The following is a 14930-nucleotide window of genomic DNA, read 5'->3' on the forward strand; positions in this document are numbered from 1 at the left end:
CAAAGGCTGATTCTAAGGACAAATATTCTTCCTGACACAAACACCCCAGGTCTTCCTCAAGTTTCATTGTGCTGTAAGTGAGAGCAGTCAAACTGTTGGAAGATTGCAGCATCCGCTGTGAATGTAGAGACTGATACAGGAAAGACATGTTTTGTTACAGCTGGGGCAGATGAAGGAATCTGGTTGGGGCGTCTGGTTATTTATAGAGCAATTCTCCCAGCCCCTTGAGCTCTGCTTTTCTGCTTTCCCTTATTTGCACTTATAGGAGTGTCCTAGCCGCTTCCTGCTCACTAAACTTTGTTGCCCCTTAAGCTTCCTACACCTCTTCCTCCCAGTCTGCTCCCTCTTCTCCCTCTGACCACACATTGACATCCTACTGCCAATCCCCTGACCCTGAGCCTTCATTCCTTGGGGGTTCCCCACCTGGTGCTTCCCACCACTCCTCTGCATCCAGCCAGTCCATGACAACTATTAATGGCTAGTCTAGTGCTACCTGCGATGGTGATGTCTCTGTATACCAGGTCTTGATACTCACAAGTAGGAAGAATCCTGTTGCACTCAGGTCCTGCACACAGGCTTCCCATAGACATCTGGTTGGCTACTGTAAGAAGAGGGTGCAGGACTAGATGGACCTTTGGCCTGATGCAGCAGGCTCTTCTTATGTACATTCTAACCCAAATTTTATCAGAATTGACCATGTGCACATGTCAGGCTTCAGGGAATTGGCTTCCTCCCCCATGGCCATAAATGAGCAGATCAAACGATAAGGAGTTTTTTTCAGTTAGTTTCTTTAATAAACAAAGTGAAGAACAAAAGAAAGTGTCTAACCAGAATGGCGGTGCTCCCAATTAAGGTCATTCCCCCTTCTGTCCCTATTAATCTATGTCACTCCTACTTCTTGTAATCTGAGCATGGAGCCACTATGTTTTCTGTCCTGAAACTTTCTGAACAGTCCGAGACTTTGGGGAAGGGGCTGGATACTATCCAGAGTGTGTGAATCTGTTAACCCTCTCTCTTCTAGTGATTCTTCTCCTAGCTGTTCCCCATCCAGTATTTCCCAGCTTCTGCCTTCTGAACTATGCCCCTCTACAAACCACTGTTCTAAATCCAGTGCTTTTTTCTGGAAGTACACATACCCCTAAACGTATTGTGAATCTAAGTTTGGCCTCATTGAGGGGCAATATTTCAACATGAACAGGAAAATGAGAGTACCCCTAAACTTTTTAGGAAAAAAGCACTGTCTAAATCTATACTGCCCTCCTGCTCCTGGGAAGGAGCAGGAGCAGAAGCAGCACTCCTCAGCATGGTCCCTGACATCGCACAACTAATCCATCTCCACTCATCTGCCCACATTCCCTACTGCCATAATATTAGCTTGATTGAGTTCTGCAAATTCAGTTGAATGAGATTGGAGGCAGTTTGGAGAAAAAACAAAATTCAGTCATGACACAATCTTCTCTTAGCTGTGCACAGGTGACCTCGGGAAGAAACACTGTTCCATATCCCATTACCAGTCCCCTGAGTCATCCGGTCCCTGAAGAATATGGTTCATTAACCAAACTGCACTTTTGCTGACTGCCTGTTTCTAACTGCTTCAAAACCTACATGCAATTACAATATTTTTTCTTATCCTCATGGTATGTGTGTCAAACGCCTTACATATCTCTGGCTATATTTCGTTAGCTAGCCTCACAGGAGTTGTGTGTAAATGGCCTCATTGGAAATTGCATCTCCCCGATTCATTATTTCCAGAATTATTATTTTTTCACAAAATAGCTGAGCATGTGAAGGCACTATCAAAGGGGCTTTTAAATATACGTTCTTAATCTTCAAGGGATTAAAAAGAAATAATATGGGTGACATATAATGATTATTTTCACCCAAAAGCCATCACAAATATAAAGGTACTGGGAGTGGGGGATTGGGAGGGGGGCTGGTATCAAACAAGTCAGTACAATAGATAGCATTTCAATACAGAGATAATCGCATTGCAAGATTTGCTTCCACGCAATGGCCTAAATATTGCCCAAAAGTACAGCAAAAGGAACTAGAGATAATAAAGAAGATTAACACTGCACAGTATGCTTGGGAAAATGTGCTGAAGCTAATACCCAAGCTCATTTGCTTTTAAATTACTACCTGAGATATAATCATGGCCAGCCCAACACAAAAATTAAAAGAGTTTAGGAAGCCAGGAAGGTTGATGCTGAGTTGATTTATTGCTAGCATTATTTTTAAAAAAATATTGATAGGCATCAAGCAATTAGCTAATCCATTTACAAGCTATCAGAAGAACGGCAAAGCTGCTCCCTTAAACTCCATTTTAAGTAATACCTTAAAATGTAGAATGTTTTCTGCCATGCGTAGAGATTAATCATTAAATCATATGAGGAGAACTATATATGCCAACTACAGCTCCATAGGGAAAGGGGGTCTGCAACCAATAAGTAGATGAAATACTCCTGTGTGCATTCATATCTGATGTTAACATGTGAATATGCATCGCACAAAGCACAAAATGTGTCATAGGGATAAAACACTGAATCAAGCAACAGCTTTTTATTAAGACATGTCTTAGGCTGTAATCGTGTACATATTTGCCGGGCAGTAAGTTTCATGGAAGCCATTGGGACTCACAGCTGAGTAGACATGGCTAGAAATGTGTTGCCAAACACTTTCTGCCTTTCTGATTAGTATTGTATTACTCTTCAGTTTGCATACAACCCACCAAAGTTCAGTTAAATCTAATGAGTGGCATTCAAGTAAGTTATGCTCAGAGTTGCACATAAGCACATTAAAAGAGCCTGCTGGATCTGGCCAATGACCCATCTAGTCCAGCCTCCTCTTCTCACAATGGCCAACCAGTGGGAAGCAGGCAGGCAGGTTGCAAGCACAAGAGTCCTCTCCTCTCCTGCAGTTTCCAGCAAGTGGTATTCAGAACCATTTCTGCCTTCAACATTGGAGGTAACGCATAGTTATCATGGCTAGTAGCTGTTGACAGCTTTATCCTCCCTATATGTGTCTAAACTTCTTTTAAAGCCATCCAAGCTGGTGAACCTTCCAACGTTCAACTTCGCTGGATGTCCACAAGTTCTAGTGTTATGAGAGAGGCAGGAAAATTTTCCTCTATCTGCTTTCTCCACGCTGCTCCTAGTTTTATGAACTTATATCACGACACCTTCGCCTTTACTCTAAACTAAAAAGTCCCAAATGCTGCATCCGTTCCTCAGAGGGGAGTTGCTCCATCCCCATTGAAATTAATGAAGTTAATTCTTTTCATAAACTTCAATGGGTCTACTTTGAGTAGGACTATTATTGGGTTTTTAATTGTTTTTAAACTATCTTTTTATTGATAGCTGTTTCTTGTAAACAGCTTGGAGGTTTTGTTACAATCAAGCAGTGGATATATTTTGTTTTTTAAAAATAAAACAAATGAGAAAGCTCAAAGGAGGATGACAGAGCTGTTGTTTTCCATAGTGCTGGGGTTAATGTGACTGCTGAATATGTATACACCCCAGAGATTATGCACATGGACTTGACAGTGCAGTGAATGTGTACATGTGGTTTTCAATAAGGAATTTTGCATTTTCCCCAGTTTACACAGACAATCATAAAGGATCTTGGAGAATGTGAACTGATCAGAAATGTTTCACGATAAATATGCATAGTCTCCACATAGATTTCATGCATTTTTTTCTGGACAATATTTGCATAGTCCCCAAAATAGGCTGTGTAAATTGACTGGCCACTTTTGGATTTACTGATTGACACTGACAATTTCCTTATGTTCTACAACCCCATAAGGAGACCATGCAAAGGGAGTGTGAAATCAGGTATATGTTGCCAGTTTCTCCACGTTTATAGAACCTGTATTAACAACAACATGTACCCTAACTCCTTTTGTCCCAGTATCTTCTCTGGCCAAGCTGTTTCGTAACACAACTGGTAAGGGTACCAATTATGAACATACCACCTGTCGTACTACCTTAAAGACTCTGAAAGACTAATATCTATCCATTCCCAGACTTAATAGCCTGGCCCTGAGTAATCATTGTAGCAACAGGAGGAGGAATTCCTCTCCCTACTTGCCATTGTTGCAGTATTATTGGCAGCGAAATAGATCAATTTCCTTCTACCACCCTCTGAAAAATAAGGCTTGCCTGATCAGTAATGAAATACAATCGTCTATTTTGCATGACATGAATGAGTGACGTTCCCCACCCCCATTTCATTTCATTTTTTCCATTCATCTGGTGGGAGCTCGGATGAAAGAACAAGATCTGAAGGCTTCATTTTTAACAGTGTCTGCGAGGTACTTTTATGCCTTTTAAAACTTATCTCTATAAATTTCAGGATTCCTTTTCACTTTTATGTTGAACAAGCATGTTTTTAAAGGGAGTGCAATGAGTTCTTAAGGGTGCTGCTTATAGATAGTGGGGCACAGAGGGAACATCTGGTGAGAGAAGCTTCAAAGGGACGTACATGAAGGAACAGTTGAACTTATTTTTGATCCATGCCAGCATCTGAGCAACATTATGTAGCAGTGAGCCAACCTGTTTATGATGTGATTTTCCCTGGCTTGCTAGGTAGTCATTTGGACAATTCAGAACTCCAAACCAGGAATTCGTGACACTATCGTGAATTTCTAACCCATCCCACCAAACACGAGAGGCTTACAGGTTCATTCCATGGCGACTCCCCTAGAAAACGCTCATGTTGATTTACTAACATTTAAGTGAGCCCCACTTTCATTGGGCTTAACCTTCAGGAGAGAAGGAGAGCATTTAAAACAGAGGCATGACTTCAGCCAAAGATGAAAGTCTGATTTTAAACAAAGAAGGAGAGTTTGATCTCTATAATATTTTAGTGTAACCGCCACTGCAATTAAATAAGCGAGCCCTCGGAATGATTCTCTCTTTGTCTCGCCAGGACTTCAAAAGAGAAGCTTGGAATGTGATTAGCTATTGGGACCAAATCACAAGACTAACAATAGAAGAAGCAATTAGGATTACATTCAGGTAAATGCACATGCTTACGACAAGTTAAGAGTTTAGAACAGATTATAGAACTCAAGGATAATGCATATTAGCGCTTCCCTTGAGAGCCACCAATTCATTCATGGCCCTCATTTCTCATTAATCCCCAAATCTTTTGTAGGTTAATACAATTAACAATAAGAATGAACCTCCTATGCAATTTAAATTAATTGACTTCATATTGCGGCTTCTCTTCAGTTTTACCAGCAGGGATCTCAGAAAGGCCTGGTGCCCTTCCTCCCATCTAAGGAGGCAAGTGTTGTTTTATTTAATAAGTATGCAAGCCAACAGCAGAATAAATCTGGAAATAAGTATTACTAAACACCTCCTGCTTTAGAAGCCAGTGGCATGGTAGAGGTCGTATCAGAACAGTCCTCTTGTTTAGTTGGTCGCCTTTAGCAAAGCTACTAGTAAGTTGTGGACAGCGTGGTGCAGATGTGCTGCTCACCTGGCCTGGATCTACACTGACCTGTTTAACGTTATTTCTCCCCATTAGAATGGTATTAGATATGTTGTTCTAAAGCATCACAGGGCATACTCATCAAGGAAAAAAAAAGTTTACCTTGTTTTCCCCCCATCAAATTTAAGTAATACTGTATCAGGCCACACCAATTTCCAAAATGCTGTTTCTTTCCCTGTTGCTGGTTGCTGGTTGCTCTGTTAGGATGGAAGAAGCAAAAGCAAAAGGGTAAAATGCTGCATAGGGACACATGAGCAGTGTTTAGCTGAAATAGCAGCTTAAAACGATTAAAAATAAAGCAATAAAAAAGACAAGGTAATAACACATCATGAATGTAAAAAGTAGGACGTCATGTGTCCATCTGGGTTATCAAAACCCTTCTTTAACATTAAAAACCATGATTCTAGATTCAGGTAGGTAGCCGTGTTGGTCTGACACAGTCAAAATAAATTAAAATTTTTATTTTTATTTTTATTTATTAAAAACCATGATTGTAGATCTGCCCCTGGCCTGCCTCCCGCTTAGTTACTGCTGCATACCAGGATGTAGAGGCGGAGAGGCGAGGTGGCAGGAAGGTTAGTGTAGTGCAAATACGCCAGCCAGTGCCGGATTTACATATAAGCTAAACAAGCTATAGCTTAGGGCCCCACTCTCTTGGGGGCCCCCCAAAAAAATTAAAGGGGAAAAAACTGGATGTACATTTCCAAAATATAAGATAAAAAACATAAAATAAAACCTACATACAGCAACAGTGTTTTGTGTTGTGTAGGCTCCTATTTGTTATGTGCAAATGGCTTTAGATACCTATTAGGTCCATAAATTACCATACAGCGCATATTCAACACAAAAACAGTGGCAATTTGTTGTTGACAAAGGACAGCTGGACATATAAAGGGCCCCATTACTTTCAGTAGCTTAGGGCCTCATCAAACCTAAATCCGGCCCTGATGCCAGCAGCTCCAATCCAGTGCTCCTGCCAGTCCATGTGCCCTCTGCCGACCTCACCATTGCTTTGCCCCTCTCGTTCTCGGTCTTGCTATGCCGCATGACTTAGCAAGAGGGAGGTCAGGTGAGCAGCACACCTCCACCACATCAACCACTACCATTACTAGTCATTCTCAAAGGCGATTGCAGTGCAATATTTCCCTCACAGTTGGGAAAATGTGGTTTCCTCCTGCAGCATAAATACCCATTGTCATGGTGAGTTGTTTTAACAGATTGGATGCACATGGCATGTTACAGCGTGGGTCTTCTTGTCTTTTTGTTTGTTTTCATTTTTTGCTTTGCCCCGTGCCCTCATTACTTTGTGCAATTTTTAAAGCACAAATTTTCTTCCCAATTCTTTTCTTTAACGTGTCATAGACGGAGTGCACCTCCATTATTATACAGAGACACTTATTCAGCCTTCTTTTCTTTTCTCTTTGTGAACACCAGCAAAGCTATTATCTCCCCACTGCAGAATTGCCTGCTCATTTTGAAAGCCCTTTGAATGTAATTTTTATTTCTTCTTGCCCCTTTCCGGAGGTGAGCTCCTCCCCTCTTGCACAGCCTGCAGCAGAAGCATCCACAAAGACCTGGTTCACACATAACAGGAACCCAGAATATAGTTCATTGACCATGAATGTGTGAATGGGGTGGCATCCAGAGAGGAGCTCACAGCCACTTTGCTCCTCTCTGGATTTTCTCATTCATTGTGGGATAGCAGCTAACCCAAGGTTTGGCTTAGCATTTCATGGTTAAGAGGTCTTTCCTCTGTAACCATGACTTGTAACAATGGGAGAAACTAGCCAGTCCTGGATTTGGATTATATGCTATGCTAACTTCAGCTGCCATGCTGTGCATGTTTGCACTAATACATGCATCTATTCACATGGCTAAGCATAACACATGAATCTTGTTTTCTCCTGCTCTGGAGGGTAGGATTCAAACCAATGGCATCAAGTTACTAAACATCAGGAAGAACTTTCTGTCAGTAAGACCTGTTTGACGGTGGAATAGACTCCCTCAGAAGGTGATGGACTCTCCTTCCTTGGAGGGTTTTAAGCAGAGGTTGGAGGACCATCTGTCATGGATGCTTTAGTTGAGATTCCTGCATTGCAGGGGGTTGGACTAAATAACCCTCAAGGTCCCTTCCAACTCTACAATTCTATGATTCTATGAATACAGCGAAAGCAAGGCTACCCACTCTGCAGTAAGTTCTCATTTTGTCAACCAAGTACAGCACTATCACATCTTGAAGAACCATTCATTAAAAGCTAGAACACTCTTGAGAAGCGGTGGAGAAATCATGAAGCAACTATGATAATATCCCGGCATAAGAACAACCTTATTCCTTTTGTTCAGCCAATGTCTCTGGAGACAATCTCACTACCTGAGCGGTAGTGAACTCTGCAGACTCTCTGAATCAAACAGCAAGGCCATGATATATTCTTTGCTGAAAACAAAACCCCCGCTTCTCTGCTTCAAATGGGGGTCATTATTTCTTGGCCGCAACATTTCAAGTGGAAGATTAAACAATTTCAAAGAGAGCTCCAGTGCTTAGGCAGCCTTGAAAGTCAAATGTGCATCATGTTGCTCTCTATCAGAAACATAGCGTTGGACATTCCTTCAATTTGGCAAGGCTATAACTTTCCGAACTTTGCAGTTGCTTCCTGTGAAGAGTCCGGTTTCTCAGTCATTAAACCAGGATGCTTGAGAAAGCCAGTCTTCATTCAGGTAGCCCTTAATTCCATTTTGCTGACATTTTCTTACCTGATAATTTTGGTGTTTTCTGCGATCTTTCACAGGACGTAAAAGCCACTTCCGGAAATCTAGTGGAAACTAGGGGGAATTTAGCACTCATTTCTGTGTTGATTGTTTCCAGAAAAATATCAGCTTGCAACCTCATTACCTCAAAAAATTGTGGAAGTGTTGGATTGCAATTTCATGTGATGAAATATGAGGTAGTATTCCAGGTAGTATTCCAGCATTCTTTCCCAGCATTTAATATTTAGCGTGGCCTGGCAGAATATTCAGAATAAAAGCGCGTAACACAACAAGCACTGCAATGTAAATGGAACGCTAGAAGTAATAGGTGCCAACTTGAACAAAATATGGGGGTGCCCCCACCCCCCTTCTCCCCCCTCCCTGCACTTTTGTGGCACACATCTTCCTCTGCCATGCACAACTGGGTGCCGGCCTCCCCTCTCCTCAAACCCACATGCAATAAGTTTCTGCCCACTTGCCTGCCTCCCACCCTCCGCCCACTCGCCTACTTGCCTCTCCTACTGGCCTCCCTCCCCACAGCTGCCCTGGTCCAGAAACACTTGGAAATGGCACCAAAAGCCAGGATTTAAGCAGAGCCCAGCTGGGGGGGGAGGGGAGGTGGCTGCTTGAGGTAGAGAGGGAGGTGTCAACCAGCAGAAAATAGAGGACAACCCCCCTAAATATTTTATTGGGGGGCCAAAGGGACCAAGGTCTCATAGAGTTGGGGCCCTTGCAAAAGTGCTAGCATTATAACCAGTAAAACTAATGCAGCCCCAGCTGCTTTCATTTATGAAGATGCTGTTTGGTATATTGCTCAAAACCTTTGGGGAAAGGAGAAAAGTTGCTATGCCTGCCCCCAACATCATCCTAAAACTTCCAGATTTTGCATTTTGAATAGTAATCAGGGCCAGCCCAAAGCATTTTGCTGCCTGTGATGCAGAACAAGATGGCATCCTGTCCCCATTTCATGTGGACCGGAATGGCAGTTGAATCTTTCTTCATCACTGATGATAAGGCCATGTCATCCATGGCAACTAAGGGCATCAGGCTAGTTTAAGGGCATGGGGGCATGATGTAGCATACACAGCCATTTCCTCCAAGTTTGCAATTAAAGGTGAACCTACCCAATTAGCAATATGTGATTTACTCCTCGAGCATGACTAACCATTGTAATGGTGAGTGTTTGACAGATATGCATGTACACAACACCTTACCGAGTTTGTTGGTTTGTCTTTTTCTTTGTTTCCCTTTTCAGTTTGTCCTATGCCCCATCTCCTTGTGAAATTTTAAAAAATGCAGATTTTCCAAATTCTTTCCTCTAACTTGTCCAAGACAGAGAGCACCTCCATTATCATGTGGAGACATTAGTTTAGGCTTCTTTTCCTTTCGAGAAATCACACTCCTCTGAATTTTGCAATGCAAGTTCTCAAACTAAGTAATGTGCAAAGAGCTGTATATATTATGGGAAAGTATGTGGTATCTATAGAATTCTTCATAGAAGTAATAAATCTTCCCTGTCTTGAATATTTCAAACTATAGTTGCTGAATCCTTTAAAAAAAAAGAAGCAGGTAAAAGGGACTCTGATGATTAATCTGTCTGTTTTTTGTTTGTTTGTTTGTTTTGGTTTAACAAGGCTGTATCTGTTCTCAATATTTTTGTATCTGTTCTTTATATTTTTTTCAAAATGAATTTTAAACCCCCCCCCAAAAAAAATGGGAGTTTCAATTGTGGTAAAAGGCAGATAGGAGTGAAGGGTGGTGTTTGGAGAAAAAAATAACATGAGATCTTGATGTTGAAAAGCAGTGCAGTACAAAGATGAAATTGCGTCGAAGAAGCTGAGATAAATGACAATGAAATTCAATTAATTGCTTTTACATCAACACTTCTCCAGCAAGGTATATTGTACCACTCATTAACTGGCCATAATTTCTACTAGACTTTACTTTCTAAATTACACTCAATTACTTGCAATTATTCTTAATCTGGGTGGGACGCGGGTGGCGCTGTGGGTAAAACCTCAGTGCCTAGGACTTGCTGATCGTAAGGTCGGTGGTTCGAATCCCCGCGGCGGGGTGAGCTCCCGTCGTTCGGTCCCAGCTCCTGCCCACCTAGCAGTTCGAAAGCACCCCTAAGTGCAAGTAGATAAATAGGTACCGCTTTATAGCGGGAAGGTAAACGGTGTTTCCGTGTGCGGCACTGGTGCTGGCTCACCAGTTGCAGCTTCGTCACGCTGGCCACGTGACCCGGAAGTGTCTTCGGACGGCACCGGCTCCTGGCCTCTTGAGCGAGATGAGCACGCAACCCTAGAGTCGGTCACGACTGGCCCGTACGGGCAGGGGTACCTTTACCTTTACCTATTCTTAATCTGGACCTTCTCTCTCCTCCTCCCAATCACCTCACAACACATTATCCAGTAAACGAAAACCACATTTGTCATTAATCTCTTTCCCTTGGCAGTTCTATTTATGAACAAGGCATGTAACATTACAAGCAAGATTGTGAGAACACCAGTTTTACACACACACACACACACACACACACACACACACACACACACCGTTTTCTTCAGTGCAAAGGCAGCAGTCAGATTCATCCTCTCTCCTCCCATTATTCCATTCTCATTATTTTTAAAGGTACCCTGCAGGGGAAATACAATGTTGCCTCTTCCAATAGAGAAATCAGAAATAATTTAAATACCAACTATTTGACACAATTAATGGCATTTATACATCATGGAGAGATCATTAAAAATGGAATTAACTGCTGAGTGATGGCACAAACGTGGCACTGTGAAGAACTTTACATTTCTTTAGCTTATCTCATGCTCTGCTGAAGCTCATTAACTTATCTGTACCGCAGGATGGGGCTTGCGAGAAGCTCAAATTAAGATTTTGCGTGCATATTTACATGCAGATTATTACAAAGAAATTGAATTAAATTACCGTTTGTACCAAGAAATTCAATTTGGTCTCTTCCCACCCTCCTCTCTTGAGCTATATGAATAAGAAAACCAGGTCATTTTTTTAAAAGTACCATTGTAGGTTATTATAAGTTTGAAGAATTGTCCGTTCAAGTACTACTAGCCATTTCATCCTCCCTGCCCAAACATACCAAGAAATTAAGCTGAATTATGGATGCCTCTATAGCAAAATAATAATAAAGAAAACCATTCAGGCCCAGGCTGGGTTCATTGTTTCAATCTTCACCACATTTCCCCATCAGCTCTCACTTGCCTTGACCCACCCTCCTGCCTCAGGAGACTTCATGAAGCAACTGCTGCCAGAAGAGCTGAGGGGAGAGTTTCGGGCATTTTCTGTGTCACAAGCTGACCAAGTCAGGCAGCCACTAAGGGAAAGGTTTCAGCAGGCTTAGTAAATCACTGCTTGATGCTGAGGATATCCTGGGAAAGGTCCAAGTGGGGCAAATTTCCTTCAACCTTCTCTTACACTCCATCGATAACCGCAGCGAGAGCCAGCTCCCTCTCCACAGTTGTCAGTCCTGCTCTGAAGCTCCCACTGTGCCTATTGCTCTGCTCACCCTGCCCTGTAAGTCTACCCTTGTATCTCCCGAGGAGGATGCTGTGCCCGAACCCTCTGCATCTTAGGAAGGGTGGATGGGACATGTTCTCCTTCACTGAGTTTCAGAAGAGGACAACACCTTCAAGGCAGTGTGTCAAGTTGCTTGCTAAGGAGCCACTTGTCATGCTTAGCTGTGTCTTGCCCATTCCTTTATAACAGGAATGCAAGGGGTGTGCCATTGTTGGATCAGCATCATAGCATGAGTAAACCATATCACTTGCTGTGCCTTTGTATATCCGTGCCATGAGTAGAGATGTGTATTGCCTGCTGTGCCTTTGACTGGTGATTTGCATACGTATCATGCCGATTTGAACATTAAAGCTTTCAGAAAGAAGCAGCATCTGAGTTTGTGTGTCTTATCCATAGGGATCCAGGACATTATGCATGTTTAATTTTCTTTGATAGGGTTAAATGATATATATTTATTTATTTATTACACCCCACCTTTCCTCCGAGGAGCTGAAGTTGGTGCACACCCTTCTACCTCTTCCCATTGTATCTTCACAATGATCCTGCGAAGTAGACTAGCCTGAGAGACAGTGACTGGGCCTAGGTCACATAGTGAGCTTCATGGCTGAGTGAGACTTGAATTCTGGTCTCCCAGCTCCCAGTCCAACCACTACAACACACTGGCTCTCAGCTGTTGAATGGTTAGGGCTATGGTGATGCTATAACTTTAACTATGTATTGTGGCTATTGTATTATTTCAATTTGACCTATTAAAATTTAGACTGTTAGCTTTTGTACAGCACTTTGAGCACAAGTCTGTGAAGATTGTGATATGTAAATAAACTTGACTATGACAGGCTGGCCAGAAAAGATAGGCCTTGAATAATCCTGCACTTCCTTCCTGAATAACGTAGACAAGAGAAATAACTTCCTCTGTTTGTAAAGCAGTCTGAACCATCCCATTGTGTATCTTCTTCTGAAAGTGCTTTCTTGCTATTTTCATTTGTTATTACTAGGTAAAAATGTGGTGTAACTAAATGAATATGAAAGTTTCCATTGCTTGACTGGAGTTGGGATTTCAAAAAAGTCTCGATTTTCCCATTCCTTGTGTGTGGTTATTGGAGTTCACTTGTCTGTTCACCCATCCATTTTGCTTCTGTTGTGAATTTTTAAAGGTCTGGATATTCTTAAGCAGGGCTTGACAAGAATCCTCAATAATGAATATCACTGTCTTCAGGTTGCATCAGTCCTTGTGTTCATTCAGGCTACAGAGACAGTTGCAAATGTCACACAGGGTGACCAGATGCAAAGCACAGCAGTCCAGGGTCCCTGTGCCTTTTAATATACTGTAGGGGCAAGGAACCTGTGACCCCCACAGATGCTGTAGGACTACAGCTCTCATCATCCCTGACCATTGGCCATGCTGGCTGAAACTGATAGGAGCTGGAGTTTGACAACACCCCAACAGCCAGTGCAACAGCCAGATCAGGGACAGCTCTGAGCAGGGCCGGATTTAGGTTTGATGAGGCCCTAAGCTATTGAAGGTAATGGGGCCCTTTATATGTCCAGCTGTCCTTTGTGTACAACAAATTGTCACAGTTTTTTGTGTTGAATATATGCTATATGGTAATTTATGGACCTAATAGGCATCTAAAGCCAATTGCACCCGAAGAATGTAGGCACCCTATATACAGAAATGAGCAAACCAGTGATAATCTAGGGAGCAGGCTAGCAGGCGGAGCCCATTACTTACATCATAGGAGCCTACACAACACAAAGCACTGTTGCTGTATGTAGGTTTTATTTTATTTGTTTTTTATATTTTGGAAATGTACATCCAGTTTTTTTTTCCTTTAATTTTTTTCTGGGGGGCCCCAAGAAAGTGGAGCCCTAAGCTATGGCTTGTTTAGCTCATACATAAATCTGGCACTGGCTCTGAGCCATAATAATGATGATGATAATAATAATAATAATAATAATAATAATAATAATAATAATTTATTATTTGTACCCCACCCATCTGGCTGGGTTTCCCCAGCCACTCTGGGCGGCTTCCAACAAAGATGAAAAATACACTAAAATGTCACATATTAAAAACTTCCCTGAACAGGGCTGCCTTCAGATGTCTTCTGAATGTCAGGTAGTTGTTTATTGCTTTGACATCTGATGGTATAGCTGCTGTAGCATATAAAGCAGGAATGGAAGAGGGAGAAGTTTGAGAACCGTGAGAAGGGAGGCACACCACCCCAATCACTGAGTGGCACAAGATTACAGGGGTTCCAGGTGCTTACTCAGGTTTTGTGTTTCCTTTTGGAAATTAGGCACAGCGGAGACTGTGGTATCTTTAGGATATATGGTTAATTTACACATATATGCAACTTGAACCTGCAGTGGAGAGGTTCACAGCACTGACACTCCAAGAGGATCTTGTTTTCCCCATAAGTGCAGCCCAGGATTCAAACAGACATCAGCCATTGTGCTCTCTGACTCGCTCTTCAGCTTTCTGCCTTTAACAGCCTGCATCCATTTTTTCTCTCCTCTAGGTCACATCACATCCAACTCTAAAAACTCTTATTCAAACTCTGGGGGCCCTTCAATTTGCCATCTGGCACAGAGCCCCCTCTCTTTGGCTTTCCTAATGGCTTATCACCATCCTTTTGTTTTCCTAATGTCTCATCTCCCCAAAGTCATTTAATACAGACATAAACCACCTCATTCTCTCTTCCTGCCCTTCTTTCCCTTGGCTTCCGAACCTTAGGAAACATCCAATGAAAACAGGATGATGACAGATGAGCGGAAATATCTCTATAGTATAGAGATATTTGTATATTAATGCATATAATATATGATAATTTTGCTTTTAGTTGAACTGTTTGGAAAAATCCTTGCTTCTCATCACAATCAAAGAGGAAGACAGAAATTAGAGAAATTCCATGCGAATAAAATCAATATTAAAATTTTCAGAAAATTCCATCCTGAACCACAACCAATTCAGCTATCTACATAAATGCTGAATATGTATAAGAAGGCACATATAATTATGAATGGGGTAGAAAAAGCATATGTATTCCTAATCAACCACCCAACTGACTTCACACTATACTTTTTTTCACTGAAGGAGACACATTCAGCTCAGTACACAAAAGGGAAAATGTAGCAAC

General features: G+C 42.0%; 1 protein-coding gene across 1 annotated transcript in view; it reads right to left on the bottom strand.

Moving 5' to 3' along the window:
• LOC310759054 (uncharacterized protein) overlaps nt 1-9455 on the bottom strand; it is a 233452-nt gene extending 223997 nt beyond the window's left edge. Inside the window, exon 1 of the mRNA XM_083605864.1 lies at nt 9446-9455. The gene's annotated coding sequence lies outside the window, so the exon portion shown is untranslated. The remainder of the gene's footprint in view (nt 1-9445) is intronic.
• Nucleotides 9456-14930: the final 5475 nt, after the last annotated feature.

Source organism: Podarcis filfolensis, assembly GCF_964270895.1.
Source record: "Podarcis filfolensis genome assembly, chromosome: 3".
Lineage (NCBI taxonomy): Eukaryota > Metazoa > Chordata > Lepidosauria > Squamata > Lacertidae > Podarcis > Podarcis filfolensis.